The following is a 12,256-nucleotide window of genomic DNA, read 5'->3' as shown; positions in this document are numbered from 1 at the left end:
AGCTTTCTGTGTCGTTCTGTCTTTTTGATATTACATGGGTGTAAAAAAAAATAAAAATAAGCCACATTAAACATTATACCATACTTCCACTGGGTCTCAACACCTACTCACCCTCAATCACAAATTCTGAGTTTTCAAATCACAAAGGACACTTAAACAATGATCACTCCATCTCTAGAGGGATTGCATTTCTTAGATTCTTTTTTTTTCTTAGAAAATCATTCAGTAATCAATTGTTAGGAGGAAGCGGAGAGGATGTCAGGAGGTTATAGATCAAAGCCTCAGTTTCTTCATCTGTAAAACAAAGGGATTAAACAGCAAAATTGTTCAGCCCAATGACTGAGCCTGTTTAGGTCTTTTTGGTCTTGATTCTGCTATTCATACTAGCTTTGTGTCAACTGTAACATTTATAAGCATGTCACCTAAACTTTTATCCAAGTCAATAATAAAAAAAAATGTTAACTAGTATAGGACAAAACATAGATCCATGGGGCACTTCACTAGAGACCCACTTCCAGCTTCATATTGAACTTCATGTCAAACTCTTTCAGTTCAGGCATTCAGTCTGTCCAAATTTATCTAACTGTTAACCATCTAGTCCAGAGATGTCAAATTCAAATAGAAACAGATCGCTTTGAGTCACATGTTGACTTGAAAAACATATTATCTGTGTTTTATTGTATTTTTCTTTATTTTGTTAAATATGTCCTAATTATATTTTAATTTTACTTTAGCCACATCAAGAGTTTTACTCTCAGGCAGCCCTAGACCACAAGTTTGACACCTCTGATCCACATCTGTCTATCTTTTCCAAAAGAGTACCATAAGATACTTTATCAAAGGGGGCAGTTAGGTGGCACAGTGGATAGAGCGGCTGGCCTGGAGTCAGGAAGACTCATCTTTCTGAGTTCAAATCCAGCCCTAGACACTCACTAGCTGTGTGACCCTGCTTGCTTCAGCTTCTTCATCTGTAAAATGAGCAGGAGAAGGAAATGGCAGACCACTCCAGTGTCTCCGCCAAGAAAACCCCAAATGGGGTCATGAGGTGTAAGACACAACTGTAAAATGACTAAAACAACAAAAACCTCATCAAATGCATCAAATACTAAAACTAGGTAAGATCAGAGTCTCCTGATCTAGTGTAGTAAATCTGACCCCAAAAAAATATAAGATTTGTCTAGGGTCACCTATTCCGCAAAAAGTCATGTTGGCTCTTTATGACCATTGTTTCCTTTTCTAGATGTTCACCAACCATGGATTTAATAACCCATCCAAAAATTTCCCAGCAGTCAAAGTCAAGTTCATTGGCCTATAATTTAAAAACTGTGTTATTATCTTCCCTTTTTTGAAAATTGGAATGTAATCCCAGTATTACTGTTCCTCCCAAAGTCATTGCCATGAAACCTTGGTGGGCCTCAGTATCTATCTCCCAGCCAGGTAGCTAATAGCTTTTACACTGAGTTCTCCCAGTTCCCATGGTGACCTTATTGATCTTTTTTTTTTTGGTGTCTTTGAATGGGCTGCTGCAAAGCTGACGCAACCAAGTCAAGGGCTAGACTCCATCTTGCCCAAAGGGAATCAGAGATAAGGGCAGATTGGCAGTAGTCAGAGTGGTATGCCCTCCAGAACTGCTTGCTGATCCTAAGCCAAGGAATAAGAATAAACCAAAGGAGACCAGAAATTAAGAGAAGCAACTGACCAAATACCAGTGAGAAAATTGATTGGACCAAGGCTGCAGATGGTAACTGCTGAAGAAACATGGATCTTTCTGCAACTCCTACCCTACCTCCTCTGTTTCAGAGTGAAGGAATGCTCTCATTACCTCTTTGCCACGAACTTTCTGTTTTGCCCACCAATTCAGTGAGAGGAGAGGGAAAGAGGGAGAGAGAAAAAAATGCTTTTTATTGTCTCTTTATGGCTGCCAGCCAAAGTAGCTGACATTTGGAAGCTCTTTTTCCCAAAATGCTTACTTTCATTTTTATGCTATGTAAACTGTTATTAAAGAAAGTAGATGACCATATACCAGGAGTCTGTTTATCTATGTGTAGAATGGGAATGAGGGAGGGGATGCCAGAACCCACTGGGAAAGGAGATTTATTTGTTGTACCTCAGCCAAAATGGCTGGATGAGGGCCAGAGTCAATGAGAGAAAGTATCTGGTTTTTTTTCATAACCTTCTGGAATGTATATGATTTTCCATCATATTCCTAGACCCAGCTAGAAGGACCCATGGACACTGTGAGAGAGAAAACCTCAACTATGGTGGAAAACAGCCATTTCTTTACCTGGGGGTACCTTGGTTGGTTCTATGGCTTGGCTGCCATGCTTGATAGCCTTACTTAGCAGCGAACAATTCACCCATTCAGGGAGTTTTGGTGAGGTCCACAGCTATGCTGGCCTTGTTTTGCTATTAGAGACCTCTTAGTCTTGCTTAAACACTGACCTCCCCCAACCCCTGCAAAGTAATGAAAGTCATATTTACCCTTTTCCTGTCCACAAAACTCTCCAGTTCTCCAAAATCTTTCAGAAATGGCTGACAATAGATCAGTTATCACATCTACCAGTTTTTCCAATACCCAAGGATATGGTTCATTGAGACCAGGAGACATAAATTAATGGAGGGCAACTAGATATTCTCCCACTGTCTGCTTACTAATCTTGGACACCAGTTCCCTACTAGTCATTTTTTTTTCCATTTCCAATATATTTCTTTGGCAGAGAAGTTAAAGCAATAATTAAAGAATTTATTAGGAATTCAGAATTAGCCTGTATGCTCCTGACAAGTTTTACAGAAGTGTGTTGTGCTTTTATGTTCATCCTGTGTTTTCAGCCCATTCTCCCATTTTCTACAAAGACGTGTTTTCATCGAAGTTGGTTGGTGAGTTCCCTGTGAATCTATTTCAATCTCTTCAGACAACTCTTGGTCTTCTTCCTAATTAGAATTGTTTCACTTTGTGTCTTCTGAACTTCATTCTCAAGAGTTTTCTATCCCTCTTGAGATGACTTCCTCTGCAGAATTTTAGTGGTAGCTTGTCTATTGTTCCTCCGAACTCTGAAATCAGTCCTCCCAATATCTAAAGTGCATATGAGATTATGCCCAGCTTTAATCCTCTTCTCTCTTCTCTACCACAAACTCTAGAAGGGGGATCCAGCGGTGCATTTGAGAACTGGAATAACCAACAGCTCCAAACTTGCTTGTTTTCCTGCATATCCTCATTCACATTATTGGACTGTTATTTTTCCCCTTTGAGTGACATAAAAGGACTAAGCTTCTGGCCTAAGGTCAAACCACTAGTCGGTGGCAGGTCATTTTTCTTACTTTATCATTTCTGACATACTGGGTTTTTTTTTCAAAATTTACTCCTCTGATTTGCCTGATGCAGTGTTAAAAATATATTTTCTATCACCCAGACATTTTTTCTTTAAGGCCAGATGAGCTGAAGCATGAAATGTTAAGAGTGGGGTAGATCACAGCTCTGCTGCCAGGCTTAAGGACAGCAGAGAGCCTACAAGTTTTGGCTTCTCCCCAAACATTTTTCCAGGCTATGGGAGCAGTTAATTCTGCCCTAAGTACACGCTGTGTCCTCATATATTAGGTAGCCCTCTATCTAAGGCAAGATTTAATTGGTTTGAGTTGGGTAATTCATAGTGCCTCATTAGGGCATCAAAACACATACCAGGCTTTCTAGTAATTTTCTCCCCTGAAAGTGCATTGATTGACTACCTCACAGAGAAAGGCATTATCTAAAGGACACTTGGGTTTGTGCAGAGATCAAGCCCACAATGGATAATTTCAAAGCATATTCAGCAATCAGATGAGGGTTCAAAGAAATACATAACTGGATCAATTTTTCCTGCTTCTAATAAAGCTACACACACACACACACACACACACACACACACACACACACACACCTAATAGCTAACATTTTTATAACACTGTAAGGTTTGCACAGCCCTTTCCAAATGTTATCTCATTTGGTCTTTACAACAACCCTGGTAAATGCCATTACTATCTCCATCTTGCAGATAAGTAAAATGAAGCAGGCAGAGGTTAAGTGACCTGCTCAAGGTCACCCAGCTAACAAGCATCCGAGGTGGGATTCAAACTTGTGACCTCAGTTCTACATCCAAATTAGTGATAAAAATATAAAACAAAATGGAGCCAGAACAGATCCTTGAGGCTCTTCAATAGAGACCATAATCCAAGTTATCACTGATACATTAGCCACTACACTTGGATCCTAGGTATTCAGCCAATTCTGTATCCTGAATTTCTTGGTTGAGTTAACGGAGAGAATGCTGGCTTGGAATCAGGAAGACCTGATCCAAGTCAAGGAGTTCATCTATTTTCGCTTAGAAGCAATATGGAGCCATTGAAATTGTCTAAGTACATCAATTATGTAACTAAAATTGTGCCTTAGAAATATTATTTTGTTCTCTATTTGGGAATAGATTGGAAACAACAGAAATATTGGAGCCTAGATGTGAGTAATTGTCATAGTGAACATAGAGGTCAGAGGCAAGAGAAGTACAGTTAGAATCAGTAAGACTTGGAAATTAATTGTGTGAAAGGAGAGGATGAGAGGGAAAAGATGTAAAGGAAAGGGAAAAGTCAAAAATGACTCTAAGGTCACAAACATGGATATCTGGGAGGTTAATGGTGACTTCAAGGGAAGTTTGGAAAAGAGAAAGATAATTGGTTCCATTTTGGACAGGTTGAGTTAACAACAAGATATCCAAGTCCAACAGGCAACAGATAAATTGGGAATAGAGTTCAAGAGATATATTTGGGTAGATGTAAACATTTGGAGTCATCAGCATAAAATGACATTTGAAGCCATGGGAGCTGATGAAATCATTAAGAGTGTTGAGGGGAAAAAGAACACCTAGTAGAAAGGCTTATGAAATATACACATTTAGCAGGTCAGTCAACACGGGGAAGAGAAGGAAGAGAACGAACATTTATTAAGAACCTATTGCATACCAGGCACTGCGCTTAATGCTTTACAAATACTATCTCACTTGATCTTCAAAGCAATGCTAGGAGTTAGGTACTATTGTTAACCAATTTTACAGTGAGGAAATTTAAGAAGATAGAGGTTAAATGACTTGGCCAGGATCATACAGCTAGGAAGTATCTAAGGTGCCTGTTGTGCACTAACCACTGTGTTAAGCTCCAGGAATACAAAGAAAGGTGGGAAAAAAAAGTCCCAATTCTTAAGGAGTTCACAGTTTAAAGGAAAGAGAATATGCGAACTGCTATTTACAAACAAGCTAAATACAAGAGAAATTGGAGCGGAACATGAATGATGATTCAACAAAAGAGACTAAGAAGAACAGATCAAACAGGTAGGAGGAGAACCAGGAGAAAAGTCTATAAAATCAATCAATAAATAAACATTTATTAAGCACCCACTGTGTGCCAGGCACTGTGCTAAATGCTGAGGATGCAAAAGGAGGCAAAATGATGCAAAAGCCCTCAAAGAACTTACTAAGGGGGAGAGATGACTTGCAAACAAATATATACATTGGGACTTAAAAGAAACCAGAGAAGTCAGTAGTCAGAGCAGAGGAGGAAGAGCATTCCAGGCATGGGAGACAGCCAGAGAAAATGCTTGGACCCAAGAGATGGAGTGTCTTGTTTGCGGAATAACCAGGAGGCCAGTGTCACTGGATCAAAAAGTACCTGTTCGGGATTAAGAGTAAGAAGACTGAAGAAGACTGAAGGGTAAGAAGGACTTGGAATGCCAACAGAGCATTTTGTTTTTTATCCTGGAGATACTAGGAAGTCATTGGAGTTTATTGTTTAGAAGGCTGATATAATCAGACCTGTGCTTTAGGAAAATCACTTCAGTGGATGAATGGAGGATGGATTGGAGTTGGGGAGAGACATGAAGCAGGCAGACCCACCAGTAGATTATTGCCATAGTCCAGGTGTGAGGTGATGAGGGACTGCAGAAGGGTAATGACAGTGTCAAAGGAGAGAAAGGGGTATGCAGAGATGTTGCATAGACGAAATCAACAGACCTTGGCAACAGATTAGAGATGGTGGGGAGGAATGTTGGAGGTGAGAGATAGTGAAGAATCCATGGAAGATAGGAGGAGGGGAAGGTTTAGGAGGAAAGATAATGACTTCTGTTTTGGACATTTGCAGTTTAAGATGTCCAATGGACATCTAGTTTGAGATGTCTGAAAGACAGTGATGTGAGATTAGAGGTAAGCAGAAAGCCTAGGTCAGGACAGGTAGATTTGAGAATCATCATCATAGTGGCTAGTGCAGGGGAGATGGCCTGGGAGAGAATTGAGGAGTCAAGGGCTCAGAGATCATGGTGGAGATTAAGAGTAGGGTTTCATTAAGGAAGGCAGAGGGAGAGATGAAAAGTCAATAGATTACAGTTAGATAAGATTTCAAAATTCTTGAACATAGAGGTGGTACATTTGTGGGTGATAGCAAGATGAAGGGTATGATCGTCTTTGGATGTGGCTGATATTGGGTAGAGTAGTAGCTCATGGAATGTGAGTAGGTTGAGGAACTGAGTGGTTAGGGTATTTGCTTTGTCTAAGATTGTGATTGCTACATCTGCTTTTTTTTTTTTTACTTCAGCTGAAGGTAATAGATTCTATTCCAAGCCCTTATCTTTACTCTGTGTGTCTCTCTGCTTCAAATTTGATTCCTGTAAGCAAAATATTGTAGGAGTCTGGTTTTTAATCTAGTTATCTGCTTCCACTTTATGGGTGAGTTCATCCCATTTACATTCATAATTATGATTACTAACTGTGTATTTCCTTCCATCCTGCTTTCCCCCCGTTTGTCTCTCTCTCTCTCCTTTCACCCTGTCCCTCCTCAAAAGTGTTTTGCTTCTGACCACTGCCTCCTCCAATTTGCCTCCCTTCTATCAGCCCCACTCCTTCTATTATTCCCCTCTTCCCTACTTCCCTTTAGGTTAAGATAAATTTCTATGCTCAACTGAGTGTGTATGTCATTCCCTCTTTGAGCCAATTCTGATGAACGTGAGGATCAAGTATTACCCATCACTACCACCCCACTTACCACTCCACTGTCAAAGCTCTTTTGTCCCTCCTTTATGTGAGATAATTTGCCCCATTCTACTTCTCCCTTCCTCCTTCTCCCAGAGCATCCCTCTTTCTCAATCCTTTATTTTGTTTTATTTTTTTTATATCATCCCAACATAGTCAACTCATGCCCATGCCCTCTATCTTGGTATACTCCTTCTAAATGCCACAATGAGAAAGCTTGTAGGAGTTACAAGTATCATCCTCCCATGCAGGATTAGAAACAGTTTAACCTTATTGAATCCTTTAGAATTTCTCTCTTCTGTTTACCTTTTTATGCTCCTCTTGAGTCTTTTATTTGAAAGTCAAATTTTCTATTCAGCTCTGATCTTTTCATCAGGAATGTTTGAAAGTCCTCTATTTCATTAAATATCCATTTTTTCCCCTGAAGGATTATACTGTTTCTCTGGGATAGGTGATTATTGATTGTAACCCTAGCTCTTTTGCCCTCCAGAATATCATATTCCAAACCCTCTGATCCTTTAATGTGGAAGCTGCTAAATCTTGGATTATCTTAACTGTGGCTCTATGATATTTGAATTGTTTCATTCTGGCTGCCTGTAATATTTTCTCTTTGATCTGAAAGCTCTGGAAATTTGACCATAGTGTTCCTGGGAGTTGTCATTTTGGGATCTCTTTCGGGAGGTGATTGGTGTATTCTTTCTATTTCTATTTTACCCTCAAGTTCTAGGATATCAGGGCAGTTTTTCTTGATAATTTCTTGAAATACAATGTCTAGGCTCTTCTTTTGATCATGGCTTTCAGGTAGTCCAATAATTCTTAAATTATCTCTCCTTGCTCTATTTTCCAGGTCAGGTATTTTTCAGGTGAAGTATTTGACATTTTCTTCTCCTTTTTTTTTTAATTTTCCTTTATGGTTTCTTGGTGTCTCCTGTAGTCATTAGCTTCCACTTGCCCAATTCTAATTTTTAAAGAATTATTTTCCTCATTGAGCTTTTGTACCTCCTTTTCCACTTGGCCAATTCTACTTTTTAAGGAGTTCTCTTCACTGAATTTTTGTACATCTTTTTCCATTTGGCCTATTCTGGTTTTTAAGGTGTTGTTTTCATCAGTATTTTTTTGTGCCTCTTTTACCATATTGTTGACTCTTTTTTCATTATTTTCTTGCATCACTTTCATTTCTTTTCTGGATTTTTCTTCTACCTCTCTCATTTGGTTTTTATGTCCTTTTTGAGTTCTTCTGGGAGTTTTGTTTTGGTTTGGTTTTTTTGGTCTTGAGACATATTCACATTTTAATTTGAGGTTTTCCATGTATCTGCTTTGATCTCATTGTCTTCTGAGTTTGTGTTTCGATCTGCCCTGCCACCAGTGTGACTTTCTATCATCAGGTTCTTTTTTATTGTTTGCTCATTTTTCCAGCCTATTTCTTGATATTTAACTTATTTTTACAGGCTCTGTTCCTGTGGGAGCTCCTAGGGTGGAGGGAGCACTGTCCCAAACTTCAAATCTTTCTTGCTGCTGCTCTCAGAGCTAATTCAGAGGGTCTATAAATTTCTAATTCTTCCAAGGTGGTATGATGAAAGGAGACATGTGGTCACCACTATCCTGGCCTCTGCTCTGGCCTATGAGCAACCACAAGCACTCATTTCTGCTGTGTAACTGACCAGGGTTCCCACTCCTGTTAGTGTCCTGGGACTGTGACCTGGAACCACATATGGGCAATGCAACAGAATCCTACTCCCTGTGCCAGCAAAGGGCCCCCTTTAATCTCCTTCTGACCAGTTATCCTTACCATCTGTGGGCTGAGAGCTCTGGAAGCCACAACTGCCAATTCAGTCACTCCCCAGGCCTGCTTCTGTCTTGGCAGGATGCAGACTGTACTGTGCTGGACTGCACTCTGCTCACATCCCAATGAGACAGACCTTTCCTGCTGATCTTCTAAGTGGTCTTGGGCTGGAAAAAAATAGTTTCACCCTGACCTTTTGTTGGTTCTGCTGCTTCAGAATTCATTTTGAACCTTTATTTTAAAGTTGTTTGGAGGAGAATTTTGGAGAGGTCAGATGAGTCCCTGACTCTACTCCACCATCTTGGCTCTGCTCCCCCTCCCTACAATCCCCCCAGTTAGCATATTTAAGAAAAAATTAATACATATATTGAAGTCCCCCAGTATGAAGGCAGGAGTTGGGGAGCAGAGGAAAATTAAGGCAGGGATCAAACTCATTGAGGAAGGATGGGGAGTGACCCGGGGGTCTTTAAGAAACAACTGGATTTCTGGTGTCAAATACTAGAAAGAGGTCAAGGACAATGAGGGCGGGGGGGGGGGGCACGAGGGGGGGTGAGGGGGAGGAGTCATTGGATTTAATTGTTAAGAAATCACTGCTAATGTTTGAGAAAACAGTTTCAGTAGAGTGGGGCCAGAAACCAGATTGTATAGGTCTGAAAAGAGAGTGGGTGGTGAGGAAGAAAGAGCAGGCAATGAGTACAGATGACTCTTTCTAGGGGTTTGGCAGGGAAAGTAAGTAGAGATAAAGGAAAATACTTTAAGGGATTGGCAGGGACAAGGGAGGATTTTTTTAAGGATGGAAGAGACCTGACCATGTTTTTGGGCAGTAAACAAGGAGCCAATAGATAGAGAGAGATAAAAGAAAGACAAAGGAAATGATTGACGGGGTTAGCTCCTAGAGGAGACAGGAGGGAACAAGATGAAGATCACTCCCCTGTTTGCGTTAAGGACACCACCATCCTTCCAGTTACCCAGGTTTACAACCTTGGAGTCTTCCTTCACCCTTCCCTCTCCCTCAACCACCATATCTGATCAGTTGCCAAGACTCATTGATTCTATCTCCACATCTCCCAACTGTCGTCTCCTCTCCACTTATATAGCCCCTCCCCAGTTCAGATCCTGATTACCTCTCACCTGAATTATTGCAATAGCTTCTTAATTGGTCCTTTACTCTCTTCCCTCTCCAATGCATCCTCTACATAGATGCCAAGCTGATATTCTTTTTTAGAATTTTTTTAAAACTGTGAACTTACCAATCATCAACAAACACAAATATTTCCAAATAGAGAGAAAAAGGAAAAGGACTGTATAACATGGATATATATATATATATATGAATTTCTGTTACAGAGAATTTTTTAAAATAAATATGTATTGTTTAATAAGGTAGTTAAAATGCTCTATTTGTGCCCCTTTCTGTACTTTTTTCTTCTGTGCATTTTAAAAAATACTTAATTGACCCTCTTTTTTTCAGGTCTATCACTAACCATTTATCTATCTCCTCCACCCCTATAGAAGCCCTCCATTATAATATATGTGTCTATGTGTGTATGTGTATGTAGTCTATAGAATATATATAGTCAAGCAAAACAGATTAGTGACCCATAGCTGAGTATGCATGTCTGATTCTATACCTCAAGCCAATCTATCACCTCTCTGCCAAGAGGTGGAATATATGTTTCACTTGTCAGTCTCTTGAAATCATGATTGGCCCCTGATTTGTTCAGAGTTGTATGGTCTTTCAAGGCCAAATTAATATTCTGAAGACACAATTCTAAGGAACTCACCTACCCAAAAATTTTCTATGGCTACCATATTACCCCTAGGATAACGAACAAAATCCTCAGCTTGACATTTAAAACCCTCCACAAACTGGTTCCCACCAATGTTTACAGTTTTATTTCATATGATTCCCCTTATACATACCTTTTGTTCCAGCCAAACTATGCCCCTAAGGATTCCTATATGTACCACTCCATCTCCTGACCCTGTGTCTTGGTACAAGTGGGGGATATATGTATATGTATATGTATATGTATATGTATATGTATATGTATATATGTATGTATGTATATATGTCCTATCACCCCAGTAGAATATAAGCTCCTTGAGGGCAGGAGTTGGGGTTTTTTTTTGTTTATTTTTTCTCGTTCTTGGCTTTGTATTACCCAGAACCTGTGTTCTCTATGCCACAGGGTATCTCAATGACATAACAAAATAAATACTTATGTGCCTTGGGAAAGATGGACAGACGGACAGTGGGTCTGTCTAGTGCTTGAGTCAAACCATTGCTTTCTCCCCTCTCCCAAGCTGGAGGAGCTTTTTTTTCACTCTGTTGGGAAGCCCCATGACTCTTCGACTTGAGAATGCTGCTCCATGAAAAATGAATACTTGCACATTGGATTCTGGATTCTAAGCCTCCAAGAATGAATGGCCCACTCTTTCATGCCTCCTATTGGGGTTTTGCCTTGCACATCTCCAATTTCACCGTCAAGTGTTTAAGACTTGACTCCCAGTGACTCCACGGATTGGGAACCTTCAGAAAAGTCAGTTTTTCCAACAAGTTTGACGTTTGCTTATTCTGGACATTTTCCCGACAGGTCGACTCGTTTCTTAACAGTTTAATGCAGGCCACTGTCATTAGGCATAATTCTCACTTCCCTTGATAAAGCCATGACCCTGCCTCTGACTGGTCCTGCATAAGTACTAAAGGCCACTGAATGTGACATTTTATACTTGGCAGAGGATGTTAAACAACAGATTTTTCAATTAGTCCTCAAGGCTTCAGTCTTAACCTCAGAGGGCCAAATATTCAGACAATTGAACTGTGTTCACCTGTACAGACAAGGGCATAATTGGGGGCAAAGGGGAGCTGTAGAGCGCATGAATATCTGTTTTGCACTTGTGGGAACATTGCACAGAATCAACGTGGCTGCAAATTGAGTCTGTAATTGAATCTGCTTACTGAACCTGTTGATGTGATGTAGCTTCTGAATCTCATATGAGAGAATAAGGCATGATGCAAAGTTTCCCAAAACCTTAAAGCCTCCATAAAGTATTTCTCTTTACCTAGAAGTATTCTAGAAAGAACATAGGAGGTTGTTAAAAATTTTTAAAATAGAAAATCATTAGCCAAAATAAGGATGATATTAATGCTACAGCACATATTTTCAACTTTTATTAAAATTTTGAGACAGTCATGGAGTCATAGATAGAGTGCAAGACAAAGTCAGGAAGACCTGAGTTCAAATGCTGCCTCTGACATTTATTAATAGTGCGACTCGGGGGCAAAATACTTAATGTCTCAATGAGTTGACATTCTAATTCTTATCTACTAAGTCATAAAGGGATTGCAGCTGAAGGGGGTTCCCACATGTTGATGATCCAATGAAATCATCAGTCCTTCATGTAATTTATGTAATAACATAATTAAAAT

The sequence above is a fragment of the Trichosurus vulpecula genome, chromosome 4 (genome assembly GCF_011100635.1).
Source record: "Trichosurus vulpecula isolate mTriVul1 chromosome 4, mTriVul1.pri, whole genome shotgun sequence".
Lineage (NCBI taxonomy): Eukaryota > Metazoa > Chordata > Mammalia > Diprotodontia > Phalangeridae > Trichosurus > Trichosurus vulpecula.
This window is presented reverse-complemented; position numbering follows the sequence as displayed.